General features: G+C 43.6%; 2 long non-coding RNA genes across 2 annotated transcripts; one reads left to right on the forward strand and one right to left on the reverse strand.

Annotated features, from left to right (window-relative positions):
• The first annotated feature begins 136 nt into the window (after positions 1–136).
• LOC141176000 (uncharacterized) lies at positions 137–27,046 on the forward strand. The gene is made up of 3 exons (XR_012253088.1): positions 137–204; positions 24,831–24,877; positions 26,460–27,046. It is a non-coding gene; the product is annotated as an uncharacterized lncRNA (long non-coding RNA).
• LOC141175999 (uncharacterized) lies at positions 13,252–17,925 on the reverse strand. The gene is made up of 3 exons (XR_012253087.1): positions 17,749–17,925; positions 15,979–16,140; positions 13,252–14,088 (listed from the first exon to the last, which is right to left on the reverse strand). It is a non-coding gene; the product is annotated as an uncharacterized lncRNA (long non-coding RNA).
• Positions 27,047–27,380: the final 334 nt, after the last annotated feature.

Consider the following 27,380-nt stretch of genomic DNA (forward strand, 5'->3'; position numbering starts at 1 on the left):
ACTGGTTATTGTATCATTATGGGATGTAATTGATGGCTGTCGTAGCGCAGTGTTTTAATAATTAATTTACTACATCTTTTTACAGAAAACCACATTGGCAGCACGGCATATACAGTAAAATGTTACATGCATATCACATCAAGTGAAAAATCCCCATGGAAATGCCTCTACTAAAGCACGCTGCTATAAAAAACACTCTGTAAAGTAAGTCCACACTGCAGCATGAATATAACGTGCAAGCTAGAAAACAGGTTTGGCCAAAAAATGTATCCATCAGATAGATGTCAACTGTATACTTTTATAATATAGATCTGGACAAGGGTATATATAGCATAGACAGGATTGGGTTTATTAAGGATTGCATTCATACGACAACCCTACAAGGGAACCTGTCACGTGAAAGAATGGCTATTGACCTGCAGATATGCAGTTAATCTGCAGGTTATTTGTCAAATTTATATAGAGGTCTCAAAAAGTCAGAAATCATAAAGGGATCTAATAATAAAATGTAACCTTTATTTATACAATGCTAAAAAGTCATAAATATGATCTAGGACATAAACAAAAACTGCACCCAAAACGTGAAAATATATGAAAGAAAAATATTATTTCTAAAACCAATTCAAATTGCTGTATGTGAACCTCTCTGATGACCCTCAAATGCTCCCATGAAGGGAGGAAAAAAAGCCCCATGTTTAGGAAGTTGGTGAAATGACGTTGAAGGGAAAGGATCTAGGCTGAGATCCTGGATCCATGGATGAATGGCCTATGGAGTTTGAAGATCGGTTGATCACTGGGCTGGATAAATGTGCTACAGTTGTGGAATCTGTCGTCTGGATTTGATGAACTTTCTTAAGGACTGTTGCTACTGGATACCTGTGTTTCTATCGTTTTATCTTGTCGTCTGGAGGAGCGAGGAATGTGAATACAAACTATACTGGTTGACGATACGAAATCTGTGAGCCAACCAAAAGTTGGGAAACAGTGAGTATCGCCTGGTACATAGGCAGTTGAACTACCGCCCCAGGAAGGGTATCTTGTGCACTGGGGACAATGTATTTTGGCCATTTACCTAGAGTCGTAGTAAAACCTTTGATGTAAGTGTAGCACCCCGAGGGTTCGGCCGCTACAGGGGTATTGCACCTCAAACCAGAGGTGTGATATTCCACTCCCGGGTAAGGATGGAGTGTGGACCAGGACTCAGTAAGCTGCATGCACCACACACACCCCATTTCCGAGGGACAGCTCAACGGTGCTCCCACTAGACAGAAGTGCAGGCACGACAGCATCTGTCCCTGGCTGGAGTGGGGAGGGGGAGGAAAACCCAGTGGTGTAGGAGCAGATAGGGGTGGGTCTCTGGGCATAGGAAGGAGCCCATTGGTTGCTGGTCACCTGGGCTCATGGTCAGAGGGAGGTATAAAAGGTGGGCACCATCTTAGGTCTTGGTTCAGTTCAGTCTGTGAGGAGAGGTTGAGAGGAGAGCTGACAGGGAGCAGCAGCTCAGGCTGAGTGCTGCTCCAGAGGCAGGCCTAGAGAAAAGGCCAGGGCCTGAGAGGAGAAGGAGAAGTGGGCCTGGAGAAGAGGCCAAGGGAAGGAGGAGAAGACAGAACAGGAAGGAACAGAAAGGGAGAAGAAGAGACAGAGAAACAGAAGGGCTCAGGAACAAGAAGGTGGAAGGGACCCTAAGAACCCACGAGAATACAGGGTGAAGGGTCAGGCAGATTAAGGGTACCGGATCCCAAGTTGGTGGAGGAGAAACTACCCTCAGCCAAAGACCGGTCGTCGTGATGATTTATTGGTGCAACACCTCATCAAACCTGCTAGGAAGGCACCATATAGGACAGCGGAGGACGGGGCCCACGTTTAACCGCACAGGTCCGCGGCAGCTGGACAAAAGTGGGTCACTGGTGAGGCAGGCCAGAGAAAGGACAAAAGGGGGTCCTGAGCCATACTTCTGAACTGCCTGGGAGTTGACCGAGCCCCACACCTGGTGGACGCAGCACGGCTCGGGCGGTCACTACTGGTGCCGAAGTGACCCGGAGCACATGAACTGTGAGTAAAGACCCTGGACAGTAACTTGTTGTCTGTGTGCTCCTTTGCGCCTCCAGCACTACCGGTACTGGGACTCTCACCACCATCACTCCCACCATTCACTACACTGCCCTGGGGTCGCACTCTTCCCATGGGGAGTCACACCATCCCAGCTGCATATATCATCAGCCCCAGCGGACTGCCTTGCAGCGGCGGTTCCTAATAACCGCAATCCACGGGTGGCGTAGTCGGACATTATCTAAAGTACGGTAGAAGACTACCATTGGTCTGACCACCCTGAGCCGCGGGACCAGGCCGCCATTACTACTCCCAGCGTCTCCCTATTGCCCGGTTCCGCGTGCCCCACGGCCCAGGGGGCGAGTCATAAGAGATGAACTATTGTTGCATCGTTAACTTGTCTTAGTGATTATTGCAACCCACAACCTCAGATCTTCACATACAGGATTAGAAAAACATTATTGTTTTCTTTCAAAAGCAATATCACATCTGTCCATAGATTGTGACTGGCATTGGACTTCAGCTCTACTGAAATAAATGGAGCTGAGCTGCAATACCACACAGAACCTGTAGACAGGTTGTGGTGCTGTTTTTAGACAAAAAACACAAGTTTCAGATCATGGACAACACCTTTGAAGAGTTAGGCTGCGTGCTCACTATGTGTTTTTCAAGCGTTTTTGCCGCCAAATTTCCGCAGCGAAAACGCTTAAAAAAACGCTTGGTAATACCTGCCCCATGGTCCCCAATGATAATCCGCATGTGCTGTGCACATGCTGCGGAAATTTCCGCTGCGGATTATCATTGCGGAAAAATACGCAGCATGTCCATTAATTTTGCGGACACGCAGAGTAATTGCCGCCATTGACTTGCATTGAATCGCTTAATATCCGCATGACTACATGTGCACATGCGGATATTAAGCGATTCAATGTGCGGATGTTACCCGGGTCTGGAGAAGAGGGGACTCGGGTACCATAGAACGTCGCGTGACCTGTCACATGACTAAATGACGTCCTGAAAGGTCCTTTCACACCACCGCGAGCCGTACAAGAGACAGGACGCAGCGGAGAAATGACCGGGGGCCATCAGAAGGTGAGTATAATGTTTTTTTTATTTTTTACCATTGTTATTCTTTTTTTTAACTATTAACTTGGCCACACTATATAAATTCATGCCGGTTGCATGGATTTACATAGTGTGACCAAATTGTCAAGCACTTTTATAAGCAATGCTAATATCGCTTGGAAAAGCGCTTGATAACCCGCATGCAGAAATGCATGCAAAAACGCTTGACAAACGCTTCTACCTGGCAAGAAAAACGCATGTAAAATCCGCATCCTTTCTTCCTGCCAGGTAGATGCAGCATTTCTGTAGCATGGGCACTTAGCCTTATGCAGTACTTCTCTCTTTTGTCAGATATTCAGGTGTAAAGAAACACTGCTGTACTCCCAGGAATAGGATTCACATTTTTACAATAAGTTCCCAGGGTCCGCCCGTGGTGTAGAGCTCCAGAGACATTTTTTTCTCCATATTATTAATTAACGCTTACAATATTCTAAATCCAGATGTAGCAGCCACTAATAAGACAGCTGTAGTCCACTACTAGCGCACAGTGATGTGGTGCGCTCCACTATTAACATAGCACAGCATATGGCGGCTGCTATATCAGTACTCTAGAATATAAAAAATAATTTCCATATTCTAAATATACATGAGTGCAAATAATAATTATTTTATAGCACCAACATATTCCGCAGCAATTTACAATACTTGTAAAAACAATATCAGACATTACATCGTAACACATAATTCAACAAAAACTAAAAGGAGTGAGGGCCCTGCTCGCAAGAGCTTACAATCTATTAGAAAATAGCAGGATGAGCAAAAGGGGCTTGTATTGTATAGTCCAGTCGTCATTCTAATAAATAGGGGTATTCACATAACGCTTCATGAACCAGTCATCAGTCAGTACCTGTATAAGGACAGATACAAAGTGCTACTGAGTGCACGGATTGTTGAGAATAGATGACAGAAGGTACAAGATTCTAAGAATTTAAGAAGAGAGAACGGGCAATGATTAGATTAGTGAGGTACTGTGATAGGCTAGTCTAAAGAAATGTGGTTTTGGAGCACATTTAAAACTGTGGATACTGGGAATTAACCAGATTGTTTGGGGTAATGCATTTCAGAGAACTGGAGCAGCATGAGAGAAGATTTTGAGTGGGAGGTTTGGATTATAGAGCATGTCAGGATACAGTCATTAGCATAACAGAAAACGGAGATAGGGTGGTAGACAGAGGTGAGGGAGGAGATGCAGGGTGGTACAGAACTGTGGAGAGTGTTGTGGGTGATATTGATAAGTTTATATTGTACTCTTTAGCAGATGCAACCAGTGCAATGACTGAAACAGGGTGGAAGCATCGGTGTAACAGCTGGACAGAAATATGAGCCCCGCTGACGCATTTAGGATGGATTTGAGAGGAGAGTTTAGTAAAAGGGAGAATATTTAGTAGAGTTGCAGTAGTCCAGATGAGAATGAATCAGAGCAAGGGTTTGAGCATACGACCTATTATATCGGACGAGTGTTATCCTTGGTTTTCACGGATAGCCCTCGTATCCATGTTATTATATTGGGCTGTGCACTTGACCCAGTCATCCGAGGGAGAAAAAAAAATAAATTGGTGACATGTCATATTTTCATCCGAGTGTTGGATCAAAATTGGCAATGCAAGTCTATGGGTCCGTGGAAAACATCTAATCTCACTCGGTAGACATCCGAGTTCAGTCCGATGTCCACGGACTGCCATAAATCGAGAAGGGTGAACAATATATTTTTTCCCACCTCTTAATGTGACTGGAAAGCCTAAATGGCAGTGGATCAGGCCTTCCCTTGGCCTCCGGCAGCTTATCGGTACCCCACAATCGCTTTAGCAGTAACTTCTCCATTTAAATGCCGCTGTCAGAAATTGACAGCATAATCTAAATGGTTAACAGCTGCATTTGATGCTTAGCGCCGGCAATTGCTGTTTGAGACAGATGCCAGCTGTGTGACAGTCAGCGTTTACTGTGTGTGAACCAGGTACAGCTCCTGATCCCATTTCACACACTCGGTCCCATTCTAAGGCAGAATTTTTAGGCGGGCATCTCACAGGGCAATATTTTGCCACCCATTGAGATAAACTTCTGACCGTCACCTGAAACGACATGCTAATCTGCAGTATATATATAGGACCAGCGACGGACAAATGATTGGTGCAACCTGTGCAGCTGCACAGGAGCCCAAATGATAAGGGGGCCATTACAACCTCCAAAGCAGCTTCTGTCAGGCACATTGAGCCATATACTTTTTTTGTGTTTGTGTGACAGTAATGGGGCATTGCCTCGCACCACTATCAGAGGAGAGATGGTCGCACATGTGCAACTCACTCTCTTGTCTGCTATGACCTATGGAATCTGATTGGGCAACTGCTAAACTTTTCCATGGCACTGGGTGTGACGAGTCACCCTAAGGGTGTGTGCACACATCATCATTTTCGGGTGGAAACTAGAATGTATTGGCTCCTTCCAGGTCCTGACTGCAGGACCTGGAAGGAGCCCATGCATTCTAGCGTCTTTACTAGTGAGCCAGCCAGAATGTATGGGCTGTAGTCAGGACCTGGAAGGAGCCCATACATTCTGGAAGATAGCAGAATCTATGGGGTCCTGTCAGATTTATATTATTGGAGGCAGCAGAATCTATGGGGTCCTGTCAGGTTTATATTATTGGAGGCAGTAGAATGCATGAGCTCCTGTCGGGTATATATTATTGGAGGCAGCAGAATGTATGGGCTCCTGTCAGGTATATATTATTGGAGGCAGCAGAATGTATGGGCTCCTGTCAGGTATATATTATTGGAGGCAGCAGAATGTATGGGCTCCTGTCAGGTATATATTATTGGAGACAGCAGGATGTATGGGCTCCTGTCGGGTATATATTATTGGAGGCAGCAGAATGTATGGGCTCCTGTTGGGTATATATTATTGGAGGCAGCAGAATGTATGGGCTTCTGTCAGGTATATATTATTGGAGGCCGCAGAATGTATGAGCTCCTGTCGGGTATATATTATTGGAGGCAGCAGAATGTATGGGCTCCTGTCACGTATATATTATTGGAGGCAGGAGAATGTATGGGCTCCTGTCAGGTATATATTATTGGAGGCAGCAGAATGTATGGGCTCCTGTCTGGTTTATATTATTGGAGGCAGCAGAATGTATGGGCTCCTGTTGGGTATATATTATTGGAGGCAGCAGAATGTATGGGCTTCTGTCAGGTATATATTATTGGAGGCAGCAGAATGTATGAGCTCCTGTCGGGTATATATTATTGGAGGCAGCAGAATGTATGGGCTCCTGTCACGTATATATTATTGGAGGCAGGAGAATGTATGGGCTCCTGTCAGGTATATATTATTGAAGGCAGCAGAATGTATGGGCTCCTGTCGGGTATGTATTATTGGAGGCAGCAGAATGAATGGGCTCCTGTTAGGTATATATTATTGGAGGCTGCAGAATGTATGGGCTCCTGTCGGGTATATATTATTGGAGGCAGCAGAATGTATGGGCTCCTGTCAGGTATATATTATTGGAGGCAGGAGAATCTGTAGGCTCCTACCAAGTATATATTCTTGGAGGCAGCAGAATGTATGGGCTCCTACCATGTCCTGACTACAGCCCATATGTGGCGTCCTGCTACGCCTAGGTGCCACACAACCCAGTTGGGTGCATGGATTGACTTCTCCACAAGAGGCCCTCACTACATTCATACACTTCCACCCTTCCACCTCACACCAGCTGAGGGAGCCCATTAGGGACATATACATAGGGAAGGTGAAGCCAGGAGCTGAGTTCGGAGTTGTGAGAGAGTGTGCTGGCACTTAGACCAGTGAAGAGGCAGCACGCTGGCTGCTGTGCTTAGGCGAGCCAAGGCCTACGGCACGAATGAGGAGTTAGGGCCCCGAGTGTGGCTGACGGCAAAGAGAAAAGTAGAGAGGAGTTGAGGGGGCAGAGGAGCGTACCAGGCTCACCCCGAAATATATACCGGACATCGGGTCCGCGCCTTCCGGGTTCCTTCATACCCAGTAGGGATCACCGGACACCTGGAGGACTACAAGTCCCAGGTCGATCAACGCTGACTACAGCACCAGGGCTAGGAGTCACGGAGGCCCCAGTGTCCAGGGAGAGTGATCTCCAAGAGAAGGCCCTACCACCAGGTCAGCAGGTGCAAGAGAGAGAGACAGTAATTAAGCCATGCCCTGCTCCAGGCAGGTCAGAAGCTTAGCAAGTGGAAGCGACGGATCAGGAGGCCCTATACCCGCTCACTGGGGAGAGTCCAGAAATGCACCCTGCCTACCGAGTACCCTGGACCATACCACACCGACACCAGTAAAGGTACCGAAGCGCACCCCCGTGTGAGTGTCTGTCATTTCTTCCTGAACCGCCCTGGCTGTCTCTCCCCTGCACTGCTAAACATTACCCCCCACGCTGCCCTGAGGCCCGCACCACCTGTGGGGAGCCGTTCCATCATAAGCTGCCCTAACATCTGCCTCAGAGGACTTCTCCGCAGCGGCGGCTCCCTTTAGCCGCAATCCACAGGTGGCGTCACAAACTCTTATAATCCCCTGTAAATATTTCCCCTTTTGTTGACCTCCCTGGGCCACGGACCGGGACAGCCACCATAATATCCCCCGCAAGCATCCATAGGCCCGGCTGCTGAGTACTCCACGGCTCTGGGGCCCTGAAACAGGTTAGTCCAGCCAGCATGCAAGATAAAAATAAAATGCTGACGGAACAGTTCATCCGGGGGTTGAGGTCCCAGGAGGAGAGCAGAACTGTACGGTGGTGGGCCTTAGATCATCCAGATGCCAACTTTGACACCCTTAAGGACATGGCTATAAAGGGTCTGCAGTCCGTGGAAACAACAGATACTGCTATCCAGCGCTACCAGGGTGGGGCCACCCCAGTGCCCACAGCGCCCACTGCTCCTTCATTAACGGCTGAAACAAAAATGCAAACAGTGCCTCGTAGCGAGCTGGACAGACTACGCTCTGAAGTGCGCCAGTTAAGTAAAACCCTGGCCACTGTCCTGAGCACCCTGCAGCTACAGACGGAGCCTGAGCCGGAAGGAAGGATCCTACTGGCCGACAGCCCTGAAGATGTCCCCTGGATGAGGAGAAGAAGGAGGACAAAGCCACCCCGTAGGAGAACAACGTCACCCCGGAGGAGGACAACACCACCCCGTGGGAGGACCAACGACCAACGTCGCCCTACAGGAGACTTCATCTGCTACCGCTGCCACAAGGCAGGTCGCAGAGCGCAGAACTGTCCTTTAAACGAGCAAACCCTGGGGCCGAGGGCCGACACCCAGGAGTAAATCAACCAGGCCTATGAAACTGGTACCATCGGTTCGTGTGAGGAAGACCTTTCCTGTCCATTGTGCTGGATGGCATTGCGACACCTGCCCTGCTGGACACCGGCTCGCAGGTAACCATCATACCTGATGTCCTCTACAAAAGGTACTGGTCTGTAGATGAACTCCAGCCACCAGCCCGAACCTCTCTGTGTATCCCTCTAACGGCCTTTCTCTTAACCTAGTAGGGTTTAAGGATGTGACAGTGAAGGTGGGGAGAGCGGAACTAAAAGACCAAGGACTGATTGTAGTGGAGTCTAATCCTGGTGATACAGACTTGTATATGATACTTGGTACAAATATTGTTGGTAACTGGGAGAAGTGTTGTTTTTGCTCCAACAGATTGCTGACACTGCCAAACCAGGGCAGAGGAAGGTGCTCCAGAGAGAGATACGAGCCCTCCTGTACCAGCAACAGGTAAAGCTAACAGGTGGTGAGATCGGTAATGTACGGGTGACAGACCCGATACCCATTGTGATTCCCCCGATGAGTGAAATGCTGATTTGGTGTAGGGCAGCAATAGGTCTCAAGGACAGAACTACCAGGCGGTAGTGGAGCCCATTGGCTCAGAGCACAAACCTACACTCTTAACTGCCAGAGGGGTGGTTGATGCACGCAATGGGAGGGTACCCGTACGTCTCCTAAATTGTGGGGAGGACGAAGTTAAATTACCAAGATACGCCACTGTTGCCCGGTTGTATACTGTGAATGATGATGTCATACACACAGTATAGTTCTTGACCTCATCAGACACTGTGGAGGACAATGACTCCGAAACCCAGGTGGAGGATTGGTGTCAACAGCTCCATATTGGGACTGACGCCACTCCTGTCCATCAAAAACAAGGTGTACACAGGGTGGTCCAGGAATACGAACAGGTATTCAGCAAACACCCACTTGATTTTGGGAGGATTAAAGGGGTACAACACCATATACCCACAGGTGACCATCCACCCATCAAAGAACGTTACAGACCCATACCACCAGCACACTACCAAAAAGAGAAGGAAATGTTGCATGATATGAAGAGAGCAGGGGTAATAAGAGATAGTTGTAGCCCTTGGGCAGCTCCCCTGGTCCTGGTCAGGAAAAAGGATGGAAGCATGAGGATGTGTGTAGATTACAGACAGGTAAATCGCATAACACATAAAGATGCATACCCTTTACCCCATATAGAGGAATCCCTGGCTGCACTAAAGTCTGCAAATTACTTTTCTACCCTTGACCTCACTAGTGGGTACTGGCAAGTAGCAGTTGCTGAGGAGGACCGGGAGAAGACGGCCTTCACTACCCCGATGGGACTCTGCGAGTTCAACAGCATGCCGTTCGGACTCTGCAATGCCCCTGGAACGTTCCAGAGATTGATGGAGTGCTGTTTGGGACACCGTAACTTCGAGACCGTGCTGCTATACCTGGATGACGTAATAGTTTACTCCAAGACTTATGAGGACCATTTGAAGCACCTGGCGGAGGTATTTGAAGCATTGTCCGGTATGGGATGAAATTGAAACCTTCCAAGTGCCACCTGCTTAAACAGAAGGTTCAGTAGCTGGGGCACATCGTCAGTCCAGAAGGCGTAGCACCAGACCCGGATAAGGTCACAGCCATCCAGAAATGGCCAGAACCGAAGAATCTCAAGGAGGTACATCAGTTACTGGGACTGGTCGGGTACTACCGGAGATTTGTAAAGGACTACACCAAGAAGGCAGTGCCTTTGCAAGATTTCCTGGTAGGACAGTCCAACAGAGGCAAAATCCCCCTTCCAGTGGGGTAAAGAACAGGCTGAGTCCTTTGCAGTGATGAAAGAGATCCTGACTGGCAAACAAATCCTGGCCTACCCTGACTACAGCCAACCTTTCCTGCTGTACACTGATGCCAGCAACGAGAGACTAGGAGCTGTGTTAAGCCAGAAGCAGTATGGCAAAAGGAAGGTGATAGCCTATGCCAGCAGGAAGCTTCATCCTACCGAGAGGAATCCAGAAAACTATAGCTCCTTCAAGTTGGAGCTCCTGGCCTTGGTCTGGGCCATCACTGAACGATTCAAGCACTACCTGGCCTCCACTAAGTTCACGGCCTATACTGACAACAACCCCTTGACGCATCTAGAGACAGCCAATTTGGGAGCAATGGAACAGCGTTGGATGGCCAGACTGTCAAACTATCAGTTCACCATCAAATACCGGACAGGCCACAAGAACGCCAACGACAATGCCCTGTCCAGAATGCCTCACCAGTCGGACAATGAAGAAGAAGTGGATGACCTGGAGGAGATTGAGCTACCTGCCTTCCACAGAAATGGGATGGTACACGAGCAGCGCACCTCCAGGAGGTATCGCGGTAAGACACTAAACCCGTTACCTCATTACAGTTGGAAGGAGACCCAGGACAGCGACCCGGTTGTCAGCCGTATCAAAGAACTGATAACCCAGGAAGGTTACTCCCTGGAGAAGGACGCTCCTCCACAAGCCAAGCAACTGTGGAATGAGAGAAGCCGGCTGTTCATCTATAGAGAGAAGCTGTGCCGGAGGTATGTCAACCTTAGGACCCATGAGATGGTATGGCAGATCGTAGTGCCCAGGACAGACATCCAGATGGTGTTGGAGGCCTACCACGATCGAGCAGGGCACTTTGGCTGGAAGAAACTGGAAACCCTCCTGAAGAGTCGGTTTTATTGGGTTGGTATGCGGAGCTCCATAGAGAGATGGTGCCGGGATTGTGGACCTTGTAGCCTCAGAAGAAAAGACTACAGCAGCCAGAAAGCACCCTTGCAGTCCATCAAGACCACCCAGCCCCTGGAGATCTTTGCCCTGGATCATGTCAAGCTGTCACCCAGCAGGTCAGGATACTCCTATGCCCTGACCATGGTGGATCACTACTCCCGGTTCCTGGTGGTAGCCCCCATCAAGGATCTGATGGCAGAAACTGCAGCAAGGACGTTTCAAGCATACTTCTGCAGGCCCCATGGATACCCAGATAAGATGCTGACGGATCAAGGCCCTGCTTTTGAAGCCGAGCTGTTCAAAGAGTTTTACCATCTGTATGGGTGTAAGAAGATTCGGACTACGCCGTAACATCCTCAAACCAATGGTCTATGTGAAAAGATGAACAATATCGTCATAGACCGGCTGAAGACTTTACCTCTAGAAGAAAGGAATCAGTGGCCAGACAAACTACCTGACCGGGTAGATTTGTACAATCACATACCTGTGATTTCCACCAATTGTGCTCCAGCGTACCTCATGAGAGCAAGACGGGAAAGTTGCCCATGTGTATTGCCAAGTTTTTAGCAATAAGGTTCGGATATGGCTTTAAAGAAGGCAACCATTTGTAATATAACGCAATTTTATTTATAATAGATCATTTGAAAGATTAAATACAGAATCAAAGGAATAGTATGATATTATGATATTGCGTACACTTTTGTAGATTAAAGGTTACTAAGGTTAAATACTTATAAAGGTTACATACTTACTATTGGATAGAAGAAGAAAAAGATTTCCCTAGTACCATATACATCATCTGTCCGGAAACTTCAGCTGGAGAAGTGCTCAGCGATGGGCAGAGAATGCGTCCTAGGTCCTACACTTTGAAGAGCGTCTTCTTCAAAGGCCCACAATGCTTCTGCCATAACTGAATTCTTCAACAGCTTTATACTTTAGAAAAATGCTTACCCAACCTAATATTATGTAAGCATGAAAGTTCATAGGTTGTTGTCCAACATTCAAATCCCTCGACAGTGGCCAGCTATCACAGATGAGCAATACTGGACAAGACCTGTTCACGGACCATTCTACTTCTGTCATAATGTTTACATATGATAAGAGTAAATCCTACAGCGGGTTATAAATCAGAACAAGGTTTTCTTTCCAGACAGTATATTGTGCTAAGAAGCTATGTATCAGTGAGATACATTCACAGATAAAGTATACCTTAACACAGAATATATAATTAGAATATTGATTAAAGGTTGGATACATCATAATGGGTTTCAGATAGCCACTTATATTTTTGGTACTACAATAAGCTTCTCCATCTTAAGCCATATGTCTGTAGTTTTATTTACAATTTTGTGCAATCGTCTGTCTCTGGTTCTAGCAAACACAGCGTATACAAAGAGCTAATTCCCTTCAGTAATAAAGATTAAACCTCAAACTTAACCTAATGCTTTAGTATGTCTGGACTAATGACCCCTACTCTACTGAGGTAAGACACCTACAAATGCTGAGATGTCTGGTTTATATTTCAATATGGATTTGAAATATAAAATAGCCATTTTTCATGTTCATACTACAATCCACCCTCAGTTATCGGAAACCATATATTATTTATATCCAACGCCATATCCCAAAGGAATAACTTCAACAGATGAGCGACATAGAGATAACAAAGAAGGAATACATTGTATACAGCAACATAAAGCAATACATGCACAAATTATTGCAAAAATTACTCCTAAAATATAGCGTAAGTACCCAAAATCAGGCAGCTAGGAAAATAACCAGTCCCACCATTTACCATCACTTCGTGTGATGTGATTAACATCATCCTGTAACTGATCTATTTGAGACTGCAAATCTTGGCTGTGATCAGACAGATTAAAACAACACATCCCACCAAACTCTTGACATCCATGATTATGAATTAACAACAAATAATCTATGGTTGCCCTATTTTGTAAAATTGCTTTTTGGTAACTTTGTATATCCAATAATATATTCTCTAAAGCTCTACTAGTAATATTTATTGATCTAGCCACAAGAAAAGATAATCTACCTACAGTATGGGCAGCATATACCGCTATGACAGGGGATCCTACCATTGTCAAATATATTCCTAGAATTTCTGATTCAATTAGTAAGTTTACGTTATAATTACAATTTTCTGATAAGCGAAAAAAATCCCCTTTTTGAAGGCTTAATTTTACGAGATGGGAAAGTTATATTCCCACAAGAAAACATCCACCCCTTGGGCAATTTTGCATGTTGTATGTATGAGGGGGAAGTTACTGTATTATTACACTTCATATTTTCCCCGACATTATTTTCTTACAATCTTTACCTGTACGGGAACTACAAATAATATCAATCTCATTATTCCCTGTTTTTCTTTCTATTTTCATTTGCTGGCATTTACCTATTTTATTTTGGTCGCAAGTCATTTGATAACATAGCTCAGCAGATGCAATCTTTTGAGTCTTTATAGTGATCATATCTTCAGTAATAAAATCTTCTCCAGTACAGTTTATACAAGCGTAATACGGGTTGTATGTATAATTCTGAAGCACATCTCCTTCTTCTACCTTCTCAACTTGGATAAATCCCCCTATCAATTTGGTCCACAGTCGTAAGGGGGTTGGTATAGCTACCATACAAGTTTCCAACACATTTGTAGCTGTAGCAGTCTTTGCCATACAAAAATGGCTCATGTTTGTCAGTTGCGCCAAGTAACTCCATAAATTCTGCTTAATTTTCCATAAAACCTCATTCTCCTTCTCCGGCGTTTCTCTTTCCCTTCTGTATAACGGTTGGGTAGTGACAGAGACCAAAAGGACCGTGCCTGTAACACCGATCATCCACCATCTCCAATTTTGAGTCTAAAATGGAAATATATATACATTAGTCTCTGAGATAACACCTGTCTGCAGGAACATGTTCCCACTTCTCTTGTCCTGGCTTCTTCACTTTTAACACATTGTCTGCCCCTAGGGCGATCACCTCTGCAGGTTCTGGAGGACCTTAATCTCCAGGTTGCTTCACCAAGATTTTTGCACCATCATTCAGAAAATGAGTGGAGCCAAAACCTCTGTCTCCTCCAACTGTTATTATTGTAGGAGCTGTTCCCTTGATTATTTTCATTTTCTGAATAGACAAAATTAATAATTGAGCTATTCTGTCTCCTTTTTGGATCAACAAGTCACTATCCCCACTATTCAACAGGAGTACCTTGATTTCACCTTGATCATCCTGATCTATCACTCCTCCCATCACTTGAATTCCTCTCAGGGCCAAACCTGATCTTGGAGCTATAAGACCAAAATGCTCAGGAGGCATTTGTAATCCTATAGCAGTTGTGAAGGAGACCCAGGACAGCGACCCGGTTGTCAGCCGTATCAAAGAACTGATAACCCAGGAAGGTTACTCCCTGGAGAAGGACGCTCCTCCACAAGCCAAGCAACTGTGGAATGAGAGAAGCCGGCTGTTCATCTATAGAGAGAAGCTGTGCCGGAGGTATGTCAACCTTAGGACCCATGAGATGGTATGGCAGATCGTAGTGCCCAGGACAGACATCCAGATGGTGTTGGAGGCCTACCACGATCGAGCAGGGCACTTTGGCTGGAAGAAACTGGAAACCCTCCTGAAGAGTCGGTTTTATTGGGTTGGTATGCGGAGCTCCATAGAGAGATGGTGCCGGGATTGTGGACCCTGTAGCCTCAGAAGAAAAGACTACAGCAGCCAGAAAGCACCCTTGCAGTCCATCAAGACCACCCAGCCCCTGGAGATCTTTGCCCTGGATCATGTCAAGCTGTCACCCAGCAGGTCAGGATACTCCTATGCCCTGACCATGGTGGATCACTACTCCCGGTTCCTGGTGGTAGCCCCCATCAAGGATCTGATGGCAGAAACTGCAGCAAGGACGTTTCAAGCATACTTCTGCAGGCCCCATGGATACCCAGATAAGATGCTGACGGATCAAGGCCCTGCTTTTGAAGCCGAGCTGTTCAAAGAGTTTTACCATCTGTACGGGTGTAAGGGTGTAAAATTAATAATTGAGCTATCCTGTCTCCTTTTTGGATCAACAAGTCACTATCCCCACTATTCAACAGGAGTACCTTGATTTCACCTTGATAATCCTGATCTATCACTCCAGCCATCACTTGAATTCCTCTCAGGGCCAAACCTGATCTTGGAGCTATAAGACCAAAATGCTCAGGAGGCATTTGTAATCCTATAGCAGTTGTGATTGCCTTTACCACCCCTATTTCTAATCTAATTTCCTCATGAGAGTGTAAATCTAGTCCTGCTGCCTGTGGGGTGGCTCTATAAGATCCCAGAGCCCCTGGCTCTAGTTCCCAATAGAGAACTGTCTGTCCTGTGGTAGTAGCTTTTAAAGGCATGATCTGTAAATTGGGGGTAATCATTCTTATTAACGGTGTTTCCTGTTCTTGAAGTGACTACCATTGTCACTCTGAATTTGCAATGGAATACCGTAATATAATATTATGGTTTCCATGGTTTTAATGGTACTGTTAGCATTGGCCGTTTTACACGGACAAGCCATCATATACACTGAGTATGTATCCACAGCCGTGCATACATATACACACCCTCCATCTTGTGGAAGGGGGCCGATGTAATCTACCTGCCAAATTTGTCCAGGTAGTTTACCTCGGGCTATTTGACCCCTAACAACATGGGGGACAGGTCTTTGTTGTGAATGTTGGCATACTGGACATTTCATAATTGTTTCCTTGATTACATCTAACCTGATGGGCACCCTCTGGTCTGTGCCCATTGAGTCAGTCCGAGCAGCTCCTCAGTGGTGTCAGTCCGAGCAGCTCCTCAGTGGTGTCAGTCTTTACTGCATTCAGTGACTGATATTTTGGACTGTTCGTCTGCTACTGAGTTGAAGAATCTTTCCACGGGATCTGAAGCACAAATAGCATCAACATGAAACACAGTCACTTTAATTATTTGTACAATTGCCCAGATATCTTGCCACAACTCTTTTCCTCATACTTCTTTGTTATGTATACTTGTAGTCTGATAGCCCACTGCGTTCCACACACGGTTGTTACCTTGGTACCTAGCTGACCCTTCTGTAAACCACGCTTGTTTCCTCTGCTCAGGAATCAATTGTTCAAAGGGCATCTCCTGCTGCTGAAGTCCCATAGCGACTTTGCTTACCTTCTCATACAATGTGGAGATTCCACTAACTCCTGGTTTTGCTCTGTCCTGAATTGCCTCAATTTGCTTTCCTCCTAATTCTGTAGTTATAATCTTGCACTCACTGAATTGTTTTGGAGTTCCATTAATCAAATTGGCCTCCGCCCCTGTATCTACCAATATTTGTGGGGCGTGGCCAGCATGTCAATCACTTTTATCTGTCTCCCTCCATCGATCCCCCATTTCAGATGAAGACATCATATTAGAAGAAAATGATGCCCCCTTCTGTTGGGCTTTGAATTCCTGTATCAAGGATTTAACTTCAGCATAAAGATCCTCAAACCCCAGTGCTGTGGGCTTTGCTGGCGACGAGGAGGAAGTGGGCCCTTTCTCTCCCCGTGTCCCACCCGCCCCCTGCTGTGGGGATTCAGAATCTTTTACTGTAACCTTTCTATTATGTGAAACCTCTGACTTTTTATTAAGTCCTCTATTTTGATACAACTTCCACATCTCGTCAGTACCAATCCCATCTATTTTATCCCTGTGGACACCATCCCATTGATCAGGGCTACACTCTATTCCTGATTTGGCTATGGCCAAAGCAACTTTCTTTTTATTAACCTTCCCTCGTCTCCTTCTGTATTTATACTGCGCTACACATACCGCTGCCTTTTTTGCTAAATGCTGATATCCATCACATCTGTCCATTAATAACTTATTCTGACACTGTGCTATAACCAATGCATTCTGGGCCTCACACAACTGTCTTTCCAATTCCTGAACTTTTGTTAATATACATATTCTTTCCTCAAGCTGTTTTCTACATGCATGTAACAAAATCCATCCTCTCCTGCTCACAGCACCCAATTCCTGCTTTTTTTCCACTCTCACTTTTTGCAAGCATTCAATGACATCATCAGGTTCAGCATCATTCAAACATTTGTCCCATGATTCACTTAATCCAACACATTGCGACCACTCTTTGGCCAAAATATGGTAAGGAGCCTGCTCCCACCCTGGAATTTCTACAGAAACACTTACAATCTCTTTTTTCTTAAAGAGAGGCATGTTTTACGCAATATCACACTATCACACAGAGTCCCTTCTACTTTCCAATAAAAAGAACTTCTGTGCCTTCTGCGTATCCTGCTGACTACGCCAAATTATGTATTGCCAAGTTTTTAGCAATAAGGTTTGGATACGGCTTTAAAGAAGGCAACCACTTGCAATATAACGCAATTTTATTTATAATAGATAATTTGAAAGATAAAATACAGAATCAAAGGAATAGTATGATATTATGATATTGCGTACACTTTTGTAGATTAAAGGTTACTAATATTAAATACTTATAAAGGTTACATACTTACTATTGAATAGAAGAAGAAAAAGATTTCCCTAGTACCATATACATCATCTGTCCGGAAACTTCAGCTGGAGAAGCACTCAGCGATGGACAGAGAATGCGTCCTAGGTCCTACACTTTGAAGAGCGTCCTCTTCAAAGGTCCACAATGCTTCTGCCATAACTGAATTCTTCAACAGCTTTATACTTTAGAAAAACGCTTACCCAACTTAATATTATGTAAGCATGAAAGTTCATAGGTTGTTGTCCAACATTCCAATCTTGTGACAGTGGCCAGCTATCACAGATGAGCAATACTGGACAAGACCTGTTCACGGACAATTCTACTTCTGTCATAATGTTTACATAATAAGAGTAAGATAAGAGTAAATCCTACACTGGGTTATAAACCAGAACAAGGTTTTCTTCCCAGAGAGTATATTGTGTTAAGAAGCTATGTATCAGTGAGATACATTCACAGATAAAGTATACCTTAACACAGAATATATAATTAGAATATTAATTAAAGGTGGGATACATCATAATGGGTTTCAGATAGCCACTTATATTTTTAGTACTACAATAAGCTTCTCCATCTTAAATCATATGTCTGTAGTTTTATTTACAATTTTGTGCAATCGTCTGTCTCTGGTTCTACATCGGATGACAAACACAGAGTATACAAAAGGCTAATTCCCTTCAGTAATAAAGATTAAACCTCAGACTTCGCAAACTTAACCTAATGCTTTAGTATGTCTGGACTAATGACCCCTAGAGTCTACTGAGGTAAGACACCTACAAATGCTGAGATGTCTGGTTTATATTTCAATATGGATTTGAAATATAAAATAGCCATTTTTCATGTTCATGCTACACCGCCCCAGGAAAGGAAGACCAAGAGTCACCTCTGCTTCTGAGGATAAGTTTATCCGAGTCACCAGCCTCAGAAATCGCAGGTTAACAGCAGCTCAGATTAGAGACCAGGTCAATGCCACACAGAGTTCTAGCAGCAGACACATCTCTACAACAACTGTTAAGAGGAGACTTTGTGCAGCAGGTCTTCATGGTAAAATAGCTGCTAGGAAACTACTGCTAAGGACAGTCAACAAGCAGAAGAGACTTGTTTGGGCTAAAGAACACAAGGAATGGACATTAGACCAGTGTAAATCTGTGCTTTGGTCTGATGAGTCCATATTTGAGATCTTTGGTTCCAACCACCGTGTCTTTGTGCGACGCAGAAAAGGTGAACGGATGGACTCTACATGCCTGGTTCCCACCGTGAAGCATGGAGGAGGAGGTGTGATGGTGTGGGGGTGCTTTGCTGGTGACACTGTTAGGGATTTATTCAAAATTGAAGGCATACTGAACCAGCATGGCTACCACAGCATCTTGCAGCGGCATGCTATTCCATCTGGTTTGCGTTCAGTTGGACCATCATTTATTTTTCAACAGGACAATGACCCCAAACACGCCTCCAGGATGTGTAAGGGCTATTTGACCAAGAAGGAGAGTGATGGGGTGCTACGCCAGATGACCTGGCCTCCACAGTCACCAGACCTGAACCCAATTGAGATGGTTTGGGGTGAGCTGGACCGCAGAGTGAAGGCAAAAGGGCCAACAAGTGCTAAGCATCTCTGGGAACTCCTTCAAGATTGTTGGAAGACCATTTCCGGTGACTACCTCTTGACGCTCATCAAGATAATGCCAAGACCGTGCAAAGCAGTTATCAAAGCAAAAGGTGGCTACTTTGAAGAACCTGGAATATAAGACATATTTTCAGTTGTTTCACACTTTTTTGTTAAGTATATAATTCCACATGTGTTAATTCATAGTTTTGATGCCTTCAGTGTGAATGTACAATTTTCATAGTCATGAAAATACAGAAAAATCTTTAAATGAGAAGGTGTATCCAAACTTTTGGCCTGTACTGTATATATATATATATATATATATATATATATATATATATATATTTTTTTTTTTTTTTTATTTAGAATCATTTATTTTTACTTCAGACATGTAGTTCATACACAATCTAAAATATGTAGATCTATATTCTTTCCATTTGAACAAAGGAAATGTTTGACGCCTAAAAGGAATTTTCATAAGTGATCTCTTGAGCAGCTCAGAGCTGTGCAGTCTCCCTACTTCCTGATTTCTGGCAGGACGGGCTCTTCTCCCTGAGTGATAGCTCTGATGAGCAGCAGAGCTGTAGTATTATTAGAACTATAAAGCTCAGCACAAGAGCCAAAAGGGAGAAGGCAGGGAGCAGCTAACTGGCGTATAGAAATGAATGGGCTGGACAGAGATAACGCTATGTTAGGAGTTAACTTTTCTCCTGGAATGTGACTACTGCACACTCTCTACCAAGGTCTACTAGTGGCTGAACTCCATGGAAATGAGCTTTACACTATGTAAGATAAAAGCTCTCATTGAAGGAGAATGACAGCAGATAGAAAAAGCTAGTCAGTGGCAAACTTGCGTATGTTCATGCTGTTTAACTAATTAAAGCAACTTAGTAATTTGAGAATACCTGTTTATTGACGAAGGTGTTATGAGACTTAATGAGGTTGTCTGGTTTAGAAACCACTTGCACATACTTGGGGCACTATACAGGTTAATAGTGGGGATTCTCCGTTGTAAACCTGAACCCATTTTATGCAGACTAGAGAGCAGTTACATGGAGTAAGTCCCACTTTAAAGGTCCCAGTACTTCATTCATTACATACTCAGCTTATTGATTTCAATGGAAACTGTGCAGTACCTCCTGTTTCTTTTGGTGGCAGTGCAGGAGAATTAAATGCTTGTTGCCAGATTTTTCAACAAATTGCTTATCGCTGAGATTGCCAGCAACAGATCATACTTTAGTCAGCATATTGGGGCCCTTCTAACAAAAAGACATTAACTAATGCAGAGATTCCCTTTAAGTACAAAGCATATGTCAGTATACTATCTGCAAAGTAAAAAATAAATAAATTCTTAAGTGCTTAAAAGGAACGTGTCATCTGTTGTTTAACCCCTATCTGCCCTACATGTATAGTGCATGTTGGGTGCAAGTGTGTGGAGTGGACTCTGCAACTCAACCCGCAATATACCTGCAGATTCCAGCTGTGTTATACTGCCGGTATTTGTCTGTAAAAGCCGCTATTAGAGCAGCTCTGGTTGCTGCTGTTAAACACTTAGATGCTGCAGTAAATCCCAGACCGTGGTAGTTAAGGTGCGATGTCCCAGAGGTTCACCATTTTGGATGCCCATGGGATGTTGCCTTCCACTCCCCTTCACTAAGTGAAAGTGCTGCTTATGGATTTCAGTGGCAACCATGAGCCTGCTGACCGCCCCCATGGCTGCCATGTTGGTACATGAAAAAGTGGGATTGAAACATCGTATAGATCCCAAAAAATGTTATTAATGAAAACCTCAGCAAATAACAAGCCCTCATAAAGCTCTATCGACCGAATCGCTGAAATATTTTCACCATCAAAATAAAACTATACAAGTTTGATATCTGTTTTTTCAAGTTTGCTCGACGTGAAGAATCATGTTCACAGGTCATTTTCACTGCACAATGAAACCTTAGAAACAAAACCCAAATACGGCAGCAAAAACAATGAAAAACGCAATCCCATTTAACTTCACTTGGAATTTTTGTTCCAGTTTTCCAGTATATTGTAGGGTAAAATGAATGGTGTCATTCAAAACTACAGCTCTCCTCTAAAAAAACTCCCCCAGCCCTCATACAGCTATGTCACACGAAAAGGGAGAAAGAAGGAGAGGAAAAAAGAAAAATGATAATAAAACTGCTGAAAAATCTTCTGTATACAACAGGAAATATGAAACTAATTTTGGCCGGGGTGATAATTGCAAGATCTGTGGGTGTGTTTTTTTAGTTTAGATGGTTACTATAGTAAAAAAAAGTAAAAAGAAAAAAATAAATTTTATGTAAAAACGTAATTTAAACAATTGGTTATTTTTTGATAACACATTCTCTTTAACTGCTCTTCTCTAATAAGATGGCAATATTGCAGCGCTGCAAAAATAGGAAGAAGTAGTTTATCAATTTTAAAGCAGCTTCTTGGAAACTAATGACTTAGTCATTGATATAACATCCTGACAAAATGACTGTTCACTGTCTGTTTCTGAGAAATTAATTCAAAGGTCACAACCGATATGGCTGCACTTCCTTTTGTCACTTTTGAAAAGACAGACAATGGATAATGTCACATGACTACATGACGTCATGGAAGGTCCTTTTACACCACCACGAGCCGCCGAAGACACCGGACGCACCATACAGGACACTGGGGGCCATCAGAAGGTGAGTATAATGTTGTTTTTTATTTTATTCTTTTTTAACTACAGGTACTATGGTACCCGGGTCTGGAGGAGAGTCTCCTCTTCTCCAGACCCGGGTACCATCCACACATTGAATCACTTAATATCCACATGTGTACATGTAGTCATTAAGATATTATGCAATTCAACGCAAGTCAATGGCGGCAATTACGCTGCGTTTCCGCAAAATTAATGGATATGCTTCAGATTTTTCCGCAATGCTAATCCGCAGCATAAATTTCCGCAGCATGTGCACAGTGTTGCACAGCTTCTGGATACCCACAGTTGCAGTATAAAACTTCACAGAGCAGATTACATGGGATAACAAGCTTTTACTTCTCAGAACATGAGGTAAAGGAAAAAACGCACAGTCACACAGTACTGCACCAGGAAGTAAGAACAAAATAGAAAATACAAGAGAGACTTTTTTTCTTTTACAATACAGTAAACAAGGAAACTTTACACAACGTCGCCATCTACTGTCAGATGAGCATAAAGTCCTCCTTCACGCAAACAAAGAAGTCCACAACTGTTGCATATACCAACACACAGCACATGCGGGTTATCATTGAGGACCATGGGGCACGCATTACCAAGCATTTAAGCGTTTTCGCTTTGAAAATTCCGCAGCAAAAACGCTTGAAAAATGCATAGTGGGCACGTAGCCTCAAAGTCACTTCAAAACTGAACAGGTCCCTATAAAAATAAGTTTTGTAAATTTCCTTGAAAAAAATGAAAAATAACTACTACAGTTTTAAATCTTCTAAAATGCTAACAAAATAAACAACATTTTACAAATGGTGCTGATGTAAAGCAGACATGAGGGAAATGTTATTTATTACTGTTTTTGTGTGGTATGACTATTGGGATCAAAGGCATAATCATTCAAAGTTTGAAAAGTGCAATTTTTAAAACTTTTTTGCCAAGTTTCTGATATTTTTATAAATAAACGCAAACCATATCAGCCTAAATTTATGATTATTATAAAGTATCATGTGTCACAAAAAACAGTCTCAAAAGCTATGGGATATGTTGAAGCATTCCAGAGTTATTACTACATAAGGTGACACTGGTCAGATTTAAAAAAATTGGTTTGGTCACGAACGTGTTAAGCCACTTTGTTACCATTTTGGCAGTTTGCTTCGGGTCATTGTCCATTTGGAGGACCCATTTCTGCTCAAGCTTTAACTTCCTGGCTGATGTCTTGAGATGTTGCTTCAGTATTGCCACATAATCTTCTTTTCTCATGAAGCCATCTATTTTGTGATGTGCACCAAGTCCCTCTTGCAGCAAAGCAACCTCACAACATGATGCTGCCACCCCCTTGTTTCACAGTTGGGATGGTGTTCTTAGGCTTCTAATCTTCTCCCTTTTTCCTCCAAACTTAACTATGGTCATTATGCACAAAAAGTTCAATTCTAGTTTTATAAGACCACAGGACATGTCTCCAAAAATTAAGGTCTTTGCTCCTGTGTGCATTTGCAAACATTAATCTGGCTTTTTTATCTTTCTTTTGGAGTAATGGCTTCTTCCTGGCAGAGTGGTCTTTCAGCCCATGTTGATACAGTACTCGTTTCACTGAATTGTCACTCTGACAATCTTACTAGCTTCTGCCATCCTCTTCACAAGGTCTTTTGCTTTTGTCCTGCGGTTGATATGCACATTTCGGACCAAAGCACGTTCATCTCTGGGACACAGAACCCGTCTCCTCCCTGAGTGGTATGATGGCTGGACATTCCAATCTTGTTTGTACTTGCATATAATTGTTTGTACAGATGAACGAGGCACCTTCAGATATCTTGAAATTGTACCCAAGGATGAGCCAGACTTGTGCAAGTCTACAATTCTCTTCCTGATATCTTGGCTGATTTATTTACACTTTCCCATGATGCTACACAAAGAAGCAGTGTGTTTCAGGTGTGCATTAAAATACATCCACATGTGTGTCTCTAATTAACTCAGATGTTGCCCAAAAAACTATTAGAAGCTTCCAAACACATGGCATCATCATATGGGCAGTCGAGAATTGTTTAAATACATAGTAATCTTAGTATATGTAAACTTTTGACTTTGCAGTAAGTAATAAAAATGCCTTAAAACATTCTCTCTCTCATTATTCTGGCATTTGGCAAATATTAAAAATTATGGTAATCCTAATTGACCTACAACAGGAAAGGTTTATTCTTATTTCATGTCAGATATTGAGAAAAACATGCATATGTGTCTTTTTATATAGTGTATGTAAACTTATGGTTTCAACTGTATATATGTATATATGTGCACATCTCATTGCTATAGCAAATCAGTGGGAGTCATCAACAGTGATAAAGTAATAGAAAAAAAGGAAGAAAATTGAATCCTTAGAGGAAAAGTAAGATGATTTGTCTAAAAAATGCCAGTGTAAGGAGGCTCGTAAGCTCCCCGGGGAGCCATTGCATGGTTTATAAGCCTCCTTACTCTGGCATTTCACTCTCCTCACTGGGATCTAAGGGGTAAAGATTTTCCTTCTGAAGTCTCTCACACAGCCAAATCAGATCTCATGCTTTGCACTGCCGAGGGGCAACACCCCGGAACACCATGGCTGCAAATTGAGATTCTAGTTTGCCATTTATCCTAAATCATGTGGCAAGGCTTGTTAAAAGGTTGATATTGAGTTTTAGGATTGCTACTTCTAATAGGTGGCACTGGAAGAGGCAGTTTGCAAGTTTTGGGTGGAATTTCTCTTCAATAAAAATACTTTTTGATTACACCAGTGATTTTTTTCCTTTCTCTACAGACTGGACCAGTCATTGGGGAAGCCCTCACTGTTTCTTTCTGGATCAGGTAACTGATTTCCCTATGTAACATAGATTCCACTGCGTGTGTCATGGGTGTGTCAGAAGTGACAGACAGTCATCCTGCAGTTGGTTGCAGGAGATCTCTTCGTTTGGCCTTACAGACAACTTCTTAGAATATGTATCTCTAGGACCCAGTGGCTAGCTTCCTCTGGCTAATTAACACTCTGGCCTGGATGTATAAATACCTGTTGTGAGACAGAGGGAGGTGCCGGCGATATTCATTACCCCTTGTGAAGGCTTGAGCAAGAGCAGTGCTTCTTCTCTGGTGCTAGAGAACGTGTGCGGATTTGTCTGGAGTCGACTAAAGCTAAGCGATTTTCCCTTGTTTGTCCCCCCTTGTTGTCTTTAGTGTTTAGTGGGGATCAACTAGTGCTCATCCTTTCTGTTCCCTAGCCTGAGCCTAATGCCAGGGAAAGACAGGCCGAGGTACACGTGCGGCGATTGGTGAAGAACCAATAAAGGGACATTAGTGGAGTCAGGGTGACACTAGATCAGCCTAGGAGTTCTCCACTCCCCACTTTCCCTAGTCTGGGTTCCCTTTCCCTTTTCCCTTTGTGTTGCACTTAGTCTTTCCCACACCTTGCGTGACAGCATGACATTATGTCTCATGATTCCTTAGGGCAATCAGCGCTGACTTTACTCTCTCCACCTTTGGCCAACTTGCATGCATCCAGAGAAAGTGAGAGCTGTTGCTGCTCTTACTTCCTCCGGATGTACAGGTATGTGATATAACTGGAGGCAAGGAGAGTGAAGCCAGCGCTGATTGGCAGCAGGGATCACTTGACATAACAATGTCACGTGATCCCAAGGAGAGCCAATGCCGAAACGGCTGAAACACTGGAGGGGAGTATAGGTGTTATTATTTTACTGAGGGCAAAAATATATATATGGAGAAGGAGATGTCCGAGTAGTAGAAAACCCCTTTAAGTGTTGGCTACTACTTTCATGGATGTGGACAGAAAGCTCTTTCTGAGTTCACTAAGTAGTTCAATCTGACAAAGGTTTCCAATAGGGTTGGTGCGAGTCAATTTGCAGGACCCAGTCCATCAGTCACATCCATAATCTGTGACCGCTGCATCGGAGCCCTGAGAACCACCTCCTACATGCCGGCATCCACAGCTGTTCTACTGATTAGCCGGCCTGATGCAATGTCACATATGCATCATTCTGTAACTATAAAGATGCATCTAATCAAAAGAGAAGCAGGGAATATTGGAAGGTAGAAGGCAGGTCTTGAGACTCCTGTCCAGCATCCAAAGATTACTGACGTGGCCGATGGACCGAGTGCTGCAAAACGAATCGCACCAACTCTAGTTTTCAATTAAAACAACAATGTCTAAATGGCTAACCAATATTGCATTAAGGGATCTATCTACTTTATTTCTCCCCAAAACTGTGCCTCTCTTGTCCATGTGGTGAGTCTGGTATTGCAACTCAGTGCCCCATTGATTTGGTTATGGATAAGCTACAATATCAGGCAGCGCTCACGGGTAGTGTGAAATGTGTATGGAGTGTGGTCTGTATCTATGCTATTCTCTTTGTTAGAATTTTTTTTTATACATTTGTAGGTAACTCAAATGGATCATAAACTCAATCTCATAACCGATATGATTCACCACCTGATAGCAAACCAACAAAGCGGTCAGTCTACAAACAGAACACCGCACCGGAGCAACTCTCTGAACGACGGGAGCAACCTCTCCAGTACTCTGCCTACAAGACGAAACCAAGATAATGCATCTTGATGAACAAACACAAACTAGTTCTTCTACTGTCCTCAATGCAGATATTCATTATTTTAATGAATGCATTTATAAGCAGAAAGTAAAATGAATGATGAAATTAGACTGAGTATCGAGTAAGTGTGTAACACTGTAAAGGACGTCTTGTCTATTCTCTGTAGATCCTATCAGGGTTCATTGAAGGTTTCTTAGAGGAAGGGACATGGAACATATGTGTATTGCTCCATGTAGAAACATGCAAGAAAGCATCTGATACATTGATGAATCCTTTCTCAGGAAGATTGTAGCTCATCGGCCTGTGGGATCGTAAATCGCTACGGGTCGTGCTATAAAACTGGCAATACAACTGAACAATTACCCTGATTTTTTTTATTCTAGTAAAATACACTTTTTACATTGATTTTCAATTTTTGGGGGGCCTAAAATGAAAATTCTTTTGAGAAAAATAGAAATAAATATTGTACTGTAGAAAATTACACTTCTTTTTTTTTACAATGTATTTTTGGTAAAAATGGTATTATAGAGATAATTTTTCTTTATGATTTCTGATCACAATTTATTTTTTATGGAATATTTTTTGACATCTGATCAAATGTATTGTATTTTCTCAAAAATGTTGATATTTGCACATTGATTGGTTTAAAGCAGTGATGGCGAATCTTTTAGAGACCGAGTGCCCAAACTACAATTCAAAACCCACTTATTTATCACCAAGTGTCAACACGGCAATTTAACCTAAAGATTGAG

Source organism: Phyllobates terribilis, unplaced genomic scaffold (assembly GCF_046119375.1).
Source record: "Phyllobates terribilis strain yellow unplaced genomic scaffold, ASM4611937v1 Scaffold_15__1_contigs__length_34870131, whole genome shotgun sequence".
In the NCBI taxonomy this organism is placed as follows: domain Eukaryota; kingdom Metazoa; phylum Chordata; class Amphibia; order Anura; family Dendrobatidae; genus Phyllobates; species Phyllobates terribilis.